General features: G+C 43.6%; 1 protein-coding gene and 1 long non-coding RNA gene across 2 annotated transcripts in view; one reads left to right on the forward strand and one right to left on the reverse strand.

Annotated features, from left to right (window-relative positions):
• LOC134437426 (glucosidase 2 subunit beta-like) overlaps positions 1–12,500 on the forward strand; it is a 291,447-nt gene that overhangs the window by 17,280 nt on the left and 261,667 nt on the right. The window lies entirely within an intron of this gene.
• LOC134437234 (uncharacterized) lies at positions 1,056–5,687 on the reverse strand. The gene is made up of 3 exons (XR_010032353.1): positions 5,578–5,687; positions 1,906–1,970; positions 1,056–1,106 (listed from the first exon to the last, which is right to left on the reverse strand). It is a non-coding gene; the product is annotated as an uncharacterized LOC134437234 (long non-coding RNA).

Raw genomic sequence — 12,500 nt, forward strand, 5'->3', positions numbered from 1 at the left:
TACGCTACTGCTATCTGGGAATATCTAAACCGCGCTTGTTTATCCCCATAGCACATGATTTCATGTGGCAATTTGCCTTGCGAGCCCACGTCGCATTGAAACCAGACCAACAGCAAATGACTGCATTAAACAACCCGTAGCCAGGCCCTGATCCCAAACACTTTCTCCAGTATTTGCGCAAACTCAACTCAGTCTCTTAACTTGCTCAAACGAGAGGTTCGTGTTTTTTTTAGTGGTCAGCAGCCGCACGTTCTTATTAAACTCCGCACGAACGATTGCACACCCCTGTCCGTGAAATAAACAAAGTAATGGTTATTAAAACAGTCCTACGTGGACTGATTGAAACGCCTTCCGCGGAAAATCAAGGTCGCTCATTTAGATGAGGCATCGCAAATCGATAGAACACCACTATCGAATAGGGCGACCGGTCGCTCATCTCGACGAGGCAACACATCTCGACAGAACACCGGCACAGTGTCCCTTTAATTTCCAGGAATCTAAGCTGCCCATTCACAAATGTTACCTTTTTCATCCATACTTACCACCAACATCAAATTCAAAGTATTCAATAAGACATTTTTCATACATGGTTCACCATTTTGAATTTCTAGAAATAAGCATTTTTAGCTGAAATATTTGCTGTACTTTGGTCATGCTAGTACAATATTAGCTAATTAATTAGTAAATATTAATGAAAAGGTCATATTTGGCATTAGACAGCACAATTTCACTGAACAGTGTAGTTGCAATACCCACTCTGGCAACCATCTTACACAGTGCACCTTTAAGAGGCTTTAAGATGTTAAGACGTTCATGTCTCGTCTCAAAGGCAATATAGAATACTAAAAACAAGTATGTGGCCACATATAGGACAAACAATTTAAGGAAAAATCTAGTAACAATCATGAAATGACAGACCGTATATTGAAAAAGTTACATTCCAAGTTCACTGTAACGAGAGTTAGCAATTGGCCATGTCCTATGATAAATAAAAACTGAAAATAGTATAAAAACAACCCAGAATATTCACCTGTTTGCCGTATTCCTGCGATGCTGTTCCTTCGCCGTGGAGATGGCGGTGGACGTACTGAAACTACGACGCAAACCTGAATACGAGACAAGAACACAGGAATCAGGTTTCAACATTATTCAAGGACAACTTCATTAACCTGACCAGTGTTGCCAGATGGAAAATGCTGAATTATCGTACCAAAACCTCAAAATGAACGTTTTTGAGGGCTTTTTGGGAGGGAATTATCGTACAAGACCTAAATTGTTGTTTCAAGGCATCTAAATGAACTGAATGAAAACTCTGAAATTATTGTACAACATGTTTTTTTGATCGCACAGAGGAAAATATGGACAAAATTATGGTACAAATGCGATAATTATCGTATATCTGGCAACACTGAATCTGACTCTCGCCAGATGAGCCCGTTCCACCCTGCTCCATGAGCATGCATCTGGAGCTATGTACACATTTTTTGGAGCTCAAGCCCAGTGTGCAGGGTTGCCAGATGAGGCTGATGATTTCCAGCCCAACAAAATGCGCAAAACCCGCCTAGAAGCACAAAATCCCGCCTAATTCTATTAATTTCTATGGCCAAAAATGTAGTGTTTTTTCTCCAAAATCCATTTTTACCCGCAGACGTCCATCCTAAGTAGCTGGAAACCGCCCATTCTGGCAACACTGCCAGTGTGAGGACCACTCTATCACAGGACTTCTGTGTACACTCATCCATGGCTGTAATTCCCTCCAAACTGGGGACTGCTGTAGCGGCTAACCGAATAACTAAGTCACTAAGAATAAAATGTAACGGACTGTACATGGAAACTAAATCTAAACCACCTAAAATTCAAATTTGAATGAAATGAAATGTACTGTAAAGGTGTAAAGACGCTCACCTGTCAAAGGCTGGCTGAGTCGGGACGAGGACAGGTCAGATAAGCAGTCCACAGAGCCGTGGATCCTGAGAGACAAGAGCGAGAGAGAGAGGAAGAGGATGGTTAATATGAGGGGTGGGTATACTACTGTATTCAAGTTTCAAGTTCAAGTTTATGTGTCCCTCAAGGGGGAAATTAGGTTTGTAGCAAAGACATCCAGAACAGACAACAAATAGACTAAAGATGGGTCAACACAGCACAATTAAACACAGACAACACAGAATTAAAAATCAATAAAATAAAACGATATAAAGTGAGAGGATAAAAGAAGAGACAAAGAGAATAAAATAGATAAAAGGTCAGATCAAAACAAGGAGATTAAAATGCCAGTCCAATGTGCAAAAAAATGCAATTGGCAAAGGATTCATGATTCAATGTGCCACGTCCCTTCTGTCAATATGAGGGGTGGGTATACTACTGTATTGGCAAAGGATTCATGATTCAATGTGCAGCACAATACAGGTGTTTAGAAGTGCGGTGCGCACATCCACAAGTACTTTGTCCAGGTGCAGCAACAAAAGGTAGTAGATAGTGTGATGAGGCGGTCCGCACACTGTGTATTAACTTCAAAAATACTTTGTTGGATCGAAACGTTGCCGTGTGTTAAAATGAAACAGAGGGATCTTCCTCTGATCCAGTGTGCGGAGTGGACCGCTTCATCACACAGCACAGTACAGGTGCCATGTTTTTTATGCCTCGTCCCTTCTGTCCTGGGACCCCACGGCAGTAATTCAGCGACACCCCTACAGGTCCTCCTGACCCCCAGATTGGGAACCACTGATCTAGAGCAGTGTTTCTCAGACTTTTTCAGACCGAGGGCCCCTTTGTCCCCCCGAAAAATGGTCAGGGACCACCTGTCAACTGAACTGATAGATGGGTGCTAATTTGACATAGCTAATTGCAATGCAGATTGTTTATATTCACATTGGAAGCCTGTCTTATTGCAGTGAAAATAAGATTTCAGCTATGTTTAGCTTTGTAATTATGTTAGAAATATAGCCTGGTAGCTTGTCTTTGGAAGGTAGAAATCCCCTCGCGGACCACCTGAGCTCTGTCGCGGACCACCAGTGGTCCCCGGACCACACTTTGAGAATCACTGATGTAGAGCATGGTGTGGTTGCTAGAGTGTTTTAGAATTCATCTTACTTTTGTTTTGGACCAAGTTATCAAAAACCAGGACCAGGAAGTTGTTTTGATACATCTCATAAATTAATATTCTGGGTCTTGTTTTGGATCTGTTTTTGGAAAGGGAAAGAGGATATTAGAAACAAATGTTTTGGATTTCCAGCAACATGAAAGAAGGGATTGTGTTAATTAGCAAATGAAAGGGCATTTCCTTTTCACAAAGTTGTCCAAACCACTACAAATATTGTGTTTTGTGATAGATCTAAGACATTGTTATTTCAGATATCCACCACCCACAAGCAATAGTCTCTGTGGTAATTACCAAATTAAAAGAAAAGGCAATTAAGAGCTTTTGGAAAAACAGCGGAGGGAAGAGTTAAAGGGTTTAATTGTTGCTATTATGATATTTATCATAATTACTTAAATTATTGCAATAATTATCATTATAATTACTGTTATTGTCCGTAACGATTTATTTATTCACTGTGGCTGACCATGTATGTTATGGTTTCTACAGAACAGTATTATGGCACTGTAGAATCGCCTAGTAGTCTAGAGCAGTGGTTCCCAACCTATGGGTCGGGGCCCAACCAATGGGTCGCCAAAGATCCACAGTGGGTCGCCAAGCCCTCTTGATTTTAAAATACCATATATAGCCCATATTGAATAGGCCTACATGAATACATGCAAGTGCTTCATTAAACATTGATTCTATATTTGACCGAAGATGAATTGAGGGATAAAATAACTAAAATGAGTTTTTGCAGGAAACAGAGGGTATCGTGACTCCCTCTCGTGCGGGCGCTCGCGCAGTTGGGTCACCAAAACTTACAGTGGTAAAAACATGGGTCCCTGAAGAAAAAGGTTGGGAACCAGTGGTCTAGAGGGTGTGCAGAATTATTAGGAAAACAGGTTTTCTGACTATATCATCCATCCTATGCATATTTTCCAAACCCAACCTGTATGAACATGAAAACCTATTGGATATAAGGTCATGCACATTTGTAAAATAACTAAGAGAGGGTATCGATCGAAGAAGCCCAACGCCCTACATCAGGTGTGCATAATCATTTAGGCAACTTAGTTTTCCTGTGGGAAATGGGCCACAAAAAAAATCTGAAGAATCTGAAGAAAACAAACTCTGAAAAGTGTATAAGGGTCAAAGACGTGAAAAATGGCATTGTCATTCAGTGTAACGGATGCCTTCTGCTGACTGCGACGGTAAAAAACATGACTCTTTTTATTTATTTATTGTTACAGGAATTCATGAAAGCTCGGCTGTCATCCATGTCACTTGAAACAATTTAAAAATCCATGTTTTTTTGCAGTTACAGTCGGCGGAAGGAGTTCATTACACTGAATGACAAAGACGTCTTTGACCCATGAACAATTTTAAGGTCGTCCAGAGGGATGTGGCCCCCGGGCCATAGGTTTTCCACCCACGCATTAGTACTACGGTAACGCAGTGACAAAACACAGCAGTTTGAAACGGCAACCAACGGTTCCATTCATAACCTTGATCTTTTGCCTGTGCATAACCTTCAGGTTGACTGTGCTGTAGACCACTGTTTCCCAAACCAGGGGGTACGTGTACCACTAGGGGTGCATGAGCACACTGCAGGGGGTAACTTGGGAAAATGAAATTTGAAACAAATATATGGAGCTTAGTTACATTTGGGATGGAGAGAGCGATGTAGAAATTGACTTAGGGGGTGCTCATGGCACAACGAAAAGGCTTGGGGGTACACAAAAAAAGACAAAAACAGTTGGGAAATACTGCTATAGACATACACAATACTGGAAAATCAGTCACTTTACTTGACGCCGGCATCATATGTATGAGATAACTGTGTCATAAATGTGTCGTAACGCAGTCATGCACGTGTCATAAACATTATATCAATGTCGTGAACATTTTATTACTTTCTCATTAAGTGAGATTCTGTAATGGCAAAGACAGCCCAAACAATGTCAACTTTTCATGATCATAAAATGTTTATGACATTGACATCATGTTTAATACTTGTACATGACTGTGTCACGACAGTGCTTTGACACTATTATGACAGTGTTATGTCATACATACTCATGACTTCAGCGTCTAATAAAGTGTAAAGCTCCGTGTACACCAAAAGCGAACTGCGCGACCAGAGCGACGGAAGTCATTATTTCTCTATGGAAGGAAGGCGAATAAAGCTACCAGATCGAATTCGCCAGGAGCGAAGCTTCTTGAGCGACCAGGGCGAATTTTGACGATTAAACTCAAGCTAATCTTAAGTGAATTCGCTATGATGCGGTTCGGCGAAAACCAATTGGAACATTCATATCGAAGAATGTCCCAGGCTGTCAGGACAGAGCCGTTATGTGATTAGCTGAATCAAACATGTCAATGCCGCGTACAGAGCGAATAAAGCGAATTCATGGCGAAACTTCTTCAACCACCCCAGCTACCTAAGTCGCGTAGGTAGCGCTTGGTATACACGGGCCATAACACAATAGTGTCCATACCTCTGCACGCGTGAGGGAGGGGCGAAGACGCCGTGTTTCACTGGGCACCGGAAGTAGCGCACGCCCCCCACTGATCCGTCATTCTTCCCATTGGCCTTGTCCAACTCAATACCCAGCCAAAGACCTGTGGACACACATGCATGCACGAACACGCGCACACACACACACACACACACACACACACGCACACACAAGCAAACACACGCACACACACACACACACACACACACACACACACACACACACACACACACACACACACACACACACACACACACACACTGAAATGAGTGAAATGAGTTAAATGAGTTCTTCTGGCACAGCACAGTGCAACGAGGACACAGTAGGATTTGATGGTGGTGGGAAGTATTCATGAAAAAGGTAACATTTAGTGAATGGGAAGCATGAATTCTGGAAATAAACAACTAAAAATCTCACACAGTGTCCCTTTAAATGAGTGAAATGAGTGAAATGAGTTCTTCTGGCACAGCACAGTACAGTGCAGCGAGGACACAGTCGGATGGATCACAGAGTGCTTTTACAGCTCACTGCACTCATTCACTCACAATGAGGCACAGCATTGCATTTTAAAACAACAGTAAAAACAGTTTTTTATATTTTACTTTAAAAGCCCTTCTAGGGACGGGCATTGGAAATTAGCCTATGGCTGCAAATGCTATGATACTTATCTGTTAGGTTGTTGTACAGCCTACATGGATGTGTATTTGTCCCTACTCAAATAAACCATAACTGAACTGAACTGAACTCTTACAGCTCAATGCACTCATTCACTCTCAGTGACTCACAGCAAGACATTTAATCAGATCAGTAGGGCTGAAAAGACCACTCCATCAGCTTCAACATTATTACTTTAGTATTGATAATCCACGTCACCTGTCACCATCTCAGATCATGTTTTATTGTCCAATCATAAAGGCCGGAACAGGTTTTTTTTTCTCTCTCTCTTTTCTTTTAGGATGCTGGAGGAAAGGGTATTGTTGCGCTCTAGATGTTTTGAAAAATAAGTAGGTGCGTGTACCCAAAAAAGTACAAAGCTGAGCAGAGAGCACTGATGATGGCAACAGCCTGTAACGTTTGCTCCCTTACCCTGCTCTAACAAACAATAAAAAATACTCCTTGTGCTTGACCTTAGTGTCTTGTTTAGTGTGCGAACCTACTACAACTTTGTACTTTTAGGATGCTGACCAAAATGAAATAAATAAAGAACAAAGAAAAGGGTCAGAGGGTTTCGGCGTTCAGTCAAGTTTGGCGAAGGTGCTCTTTGGTTAGCCTTTACTAAGGATCCAGCTTAATGAAACATATCCAAGGCACTGTTATTCTCGGTTTAAAAGCTTTAAATAAACTTAGCTAGTTCATAGTGGAACTGGTTAAAATAGCCGGTTCCACTATGAACTACTGTAGCTAAGTTTATTAAAAGCTTTTTAACCAAGAATAATAGTGCCTTGGATATGTTTCATTGAGCTGGATCCCAATACGAACTAGCTAAGTTTATTAAAAGCTTTTTAACCAAGAAGAAGAGTGCCTTGGATATGTTTCATTGACATGAAATAAATCAAATAAGAGGAAAAATTCGCACCATAACTCAACTTTTTTAAATTTATTTTTTGCTTTTGCTCTTGCCTTCCCCAGTGTGTAGGCTACAGAACAGCTGACATGCGTCTACGTAGCAGACATTTTTAAAAAGCGTATTCATGATTTAACCTTTTCCTCTCATTTTATTATCAGACCATGCAATTACAGGGGCTCCAGGTAGGATTAAAAGTTTTTAATTAATCGCTGTCCCGACTCAGCCGAAGGTTATGTGAATCATTAGTAAGTGAATGATGAATCTCCCAACCACTTCCACGGTCCGCTGTCAGAAAACCCCAAATGCAACTTTTTGACAGAGCGGTCCGAACGAGTGCCGTGGGAAACACTTTTCATACGAAAAAATCTTCACATGTATTCAGATTTGTATAAACTGCTGGCATTCCACGATGAAAAACATTCTCACAGCGGGTTTATTTGAACAGCATTTTTTCATTACAGTGTAGATTTTGAGACAGGCATGCCACGATCACCGCATAAATGATGTCATCCTACCTTGTGCCCCTTTAATTGATGGTATAAATCGTCACAGGCTGCATGTGTGGCGATCTTCAAGCTGTGTTGCCAGATTGGGCTGTTTTCCCGCCCCAATTTGGCTGCTTAGGATGGCCGTGTGCGGACAAAAATGGCATTTATTAGAAAAAACAACGCCCAATTTTTGCGATAGAAATCAATGGAATTGGGCGGTATTTTGTGCTTCTAGGCGGTGTAGGGGTAGTTGCGTTTGGATTTACTCCTAAATGCGACTATACCAGGAATTGAAGGCAAAATATCTTGTTTGGGGAAATTTTAAATTAATGATGAATTAATTATAATTAATAAACCAATTAATTAAAGGTAATTAAAGGACCGTCTCATAAAATCCTTAAGATTATCAATCACAATATTCAACAATAAATTGCTAAACACAGAATTAATAAAGTTTGTACTGGGATACTCAACAGGGCACAGTGAACAGTAAGGCCTATTCTCTGTGATCAGCTGGGTATGCAAGCACAAAGGTAGATCTGAAGGCAAAATTCTGATAATAGGTTGGTTTGGGTTGTACAAAGCAACAAGGACAACAAAAATGCATCAAATGATTTACTTTTATTAACTACTAGGATATGTCGGAACGCACGTACAGTCGGCAACAGCTGTTGCAGATAAGAATGGACAACTTAAACAATGTATTGGATGTACCAATGAAGACCCTGGAAGAACTAGGAATTCTCCGGCGGCATAGGACTACATCGGACCCGTCTACCTCGCTATGCCGACGCCGAAGAATTAGGAAAAGGGGCAAACGAGGTGGCGTCGAGACACGGCTTGCAGCCAACCCAACTCGTCCAGCAATACCATCAATTCTCTTGGCAAACGTCAGATCTCTGGACAATAAGATGGATGACATACGGCTACTAAGATCAGCGAACAAAACCGTGAGGAACTGCTGCGTTACGGTGTTCACCGAATCATGGCTGAAGGACGGCATACCCGATTCGGCTTTACATCTGGAACAACTAACGTGCCACCGAGCGGACAGAGCCCTTGCAGAGAAAAAACGAGGAGGAGGAATATGTGTCTACACACATGATGGCTTGGGTGCAATAATGCTACGGGTAGTACAGAGCCACTGCTCTCCACGAGTGGAGTTCATGATTAATCAAGTGCCGACCCTTCTATCTACCAAGAAAATATCCGCTATCCTATTAGTCGCCGTCTACCTCCCCCACCAGCAACAACAATGGCGTCATAAGCGAGGCACTGAACGAGCTGCATCGGGGCATCAGTGAACAACAAGATGCACACCCAGATGCCTTCACAGTGGTACTAGGAGATTTCAACCACGGAAATCTCAAAACAGTACTTTTCCAAATTTCATCAACATGTCAACTTCCCAACAAGAGGACAAAACACCCCTGGACCTCGTTTACACAAATCAGAAGAGAGCATACAAGGCAAAGCCCATCCCCCACATTGGATCATCAGGACCACACGACAATTCTGCTACTGCCAGCTTACAGACAAAAGGGCAAAAACTCACCAAACCAGTTCAGAAGGAGGTGAGAAAATGGCCTGAGGGAGCCAGCTCACGACTTCAGGACTGCTTTGAAACCACAGACTGGGACATTTTTCAAAAACACTGGCCACCTCACAGATCAATCACATGACATTGAGGAGTACACAGACAACTGGTGACCCTCCTACATCAAAAATGCATCGATGATGTTACAGAAATAAAACAACACATCACTACCAGGGCCAACCAGAAGCCATGGTTTCACAAACAAGGAGACGTCTCACCCGACTGCTGAAGGGGCCAGAAAGACAAAGCCCTTCGAGAGCAGGAGACACGTAGCTGGCCTAAAGACAGCAAGGGCCTAACCTGTCCCAGTGGCATCAGGAAAGCAAAAAAAGGAAAATACTCAGACAAAATAAACACACACTTCAAGACAGCAGAGATGCACAGAGCCCTGTGGGGCAGGGCCAATACAGGCCATCACGGACTATAAGCCTGCAGACCACGAAGCTGTGGACAACAACACCTCCTCCTGCTAAAACGACCTGAACAGTTTCTTTTGCCCCGGTCTTTGAAGCACAAAAATGGACACTCACCCACAGAAAACTCCCCCTCCCCCCCATGATTCAAAGCCCCCTTTAACCGTGTCCCCTCCTGCCAGTGTTTAAGAGGACCACTGGCCACCATCAACCCACGCAAAGCAGCTGGCCCAGACAACCATACCAGGCCGAGGTGGTTGAAGGATTTTGGCAGAAGAGCTGAAAAGGATGTCCCTTCACAACAACATCTTTAACATCTCTCTGGAGGCAAGCAGTCATCCCATCACTTTTCAAAGCTGCTACCATCATAACCTGTTTGCCGATGAGAAACTCATCAACCATCAGTGGCTTCAATGACTACCGTCCTGTAAGCACTGACAAACCCAAATCATTGAAGTGCTTCGAACGGCTAGTCCTGTCCACACATCAAAGCCAACCTACCCCCCAACCCAGAAGACCCCTACCAGTTTCGCATACCGAGCCAAGCGATCCACGGAGGATGCAATTTTGCTCTGCCCTCTCCATCCAGCCCTCACCCACTTGGACAATAAAGACTCATATGTTGAGTAATGCTGTGTCATTGACTTCAGTTCAGCATTCAATACCATAAATACCACAACAACAACTCAATCCAGAAAACTGGACAAACTAGGTTGTCCAGCACCTCCCTCTGCCAACTGGGCTGCTTGGAACTTTCCTGATGCAAAGACCAACAAGCAGTAACGGGTAGGGAACACACACCTCGAGCACCCTGAACCCTGAACACGGGGGCTCCGCAAGGTTTGTGTTTCTCCAGCCCCCTGCTGTTTCACCGCTTGCTAGTTACTACACGACCTGCACAACGACCCACCAGCACTAACCATCTAGTGAAGTTTGCGGATGATCAACAACACTGGGGGCCCTCATCACCAAGGGCGATGAGAGCTCACTACAGAGGAAAGAAGTAGACCTGCTGGCCAGATGGTGCAAAGACAACAACCTCCTGCTTGAATGTCAACCAAGACCAAGGAGATTGTTGTCAACTTCCAAAGGGTCCAACAAACAACTGCCACCACTGACCATACGACGGCGATGCTGTGGAGAAGTGAGCAGCACCAAAGTTTTCCTTGTGAGTGCACATCAGCGACGACCTCCCTTCTTGGACCCCACCAACACTACATCACTGGCGAAGAAGGCCCCGATCCAGCGTCTCTACTTTCCTGCGCAAAAAACCGTAAAGAAGGCAAGTGCCTACATAACAAACCCCTCCATTCATGACAACATTCTACAGAAGGAAGAACCCATAGAGAGGCGTCCCGTGTCCCAAACGCACCTGCATCACAGTGTGTGGAGGGAAGCTGCCACGGAGAAAAACAGGAAGACACTCCAGCGTGTTGTGAACACAGCGAAGAAGATCATTGGAGTACCACTCCCCTCCCTCAGCAGGAACATTTACAACCCACACGCCTCACCCGGGAAAGTGCACTGTGGATGATCTCAAAGACACAAGCCACCCCTGCACACAAACTGTTTCAGCCTCCTGCCCTCTGGAAGAGGTTACAGGCGCCTCCGTTCCCCCGTACCACCCGGCTGGCGAGCCAGCCACAATGCACCAAGCGATCAAGATCTGAAAACACTCAACCCCACTCACTCTCCTCCACCTGTCAGCCTCTAGCCAGCAAGGCCCACTGACCAACCCCCCCCCCCACTGTCAGCCTCTAGCCAGCAAGGGCAGCTGACCAACCCCCCCCCCCCATCCCCCCACACCATATCTGCGACTGAACATTCCACCTGCACTACTAATACTTGTGGGACTGAACTTTTCACCTGCAACTAACTACACTCAAACAAGCACACACACACACACACCACAGTGTCACACACACACACACACACACACAAGCACACCTGCACTTTCTTCGCCACTAAACCCAAACATACACACACTTGACACACACACACCACACACACACACACACACACACACACCACACACACACACACACACACACACACAACCACACACACCACACACACACACAGCGAATCACACACACAAGACGCACACCCGCACCCTTCTAACCTGCAACTAAAACACATACAAAAAAAAAAAAGAAAAACACACACACACAACCACACACACACACTGCTGCTGGGTGGTACTTGACAGACCTTTTTATATTTGATTTTCTTCAAAATGCTACTATTACCATGTCAAGGAACAGCTAAAAAGGACTTTTTTTTTAGGAAAAAGCACACAAAACACAATCAACATACCTAAAACCGCTAATGTATGTCCTCTACAAGTTCTTTCTGTTGTCCAGTATCCTTGCACTTTACATGTCTGTATGAGCACTGTCCTATTGTCCATACGTGTCCCTTAAGTCCATGTATAAGGTACTGTCTATGTCTATACTTGTCTATGGTCCTTACCTTAATTAGTCTATGTCCCTGTATGGGAAAGCAAGAAAATTAATTTTCAAATTCTTTGTGATGCCACCAGTGCATGTACAAGAAACTTGACAATAAAAACCTACTTGAAACTTGGACTTGATAACTAATAACATTACATTCAAAGTCGGATCAATGGGTAAACACAATAAGGCACAAGTATAAAACAAGAAAGAAATAAAAGGGGAATTGTGCGTGTAGGGGAAGTGTGTGTGTGTGTGTGTGTGTGTGTGTGTGTGTAGGTGCGTGAGCGTGAACAAAGGAGGAGCGTTAGCCCCGGTTGCTATGGTAGCAAGATGGCGTCCACCACGTGGGCTAGGTTGCTATAGCAATGTAAACAACACGGT

Source organism: Engraulis encrasicolus, chromosome 21, assembly GCF_034702125.1.
Source record: "Engraulis encrasicolus isolate BLACKSEA-1 chromosome 21, IST_EnEncr_1.0, whole genome shotgun sequence".
Lineage (NCBI taxonomy): Eukaryota > Metazoa > Chordata > Actinopteri > Clupeiformes > Engraulidae > Engraulis > Engraulis encrasicolus.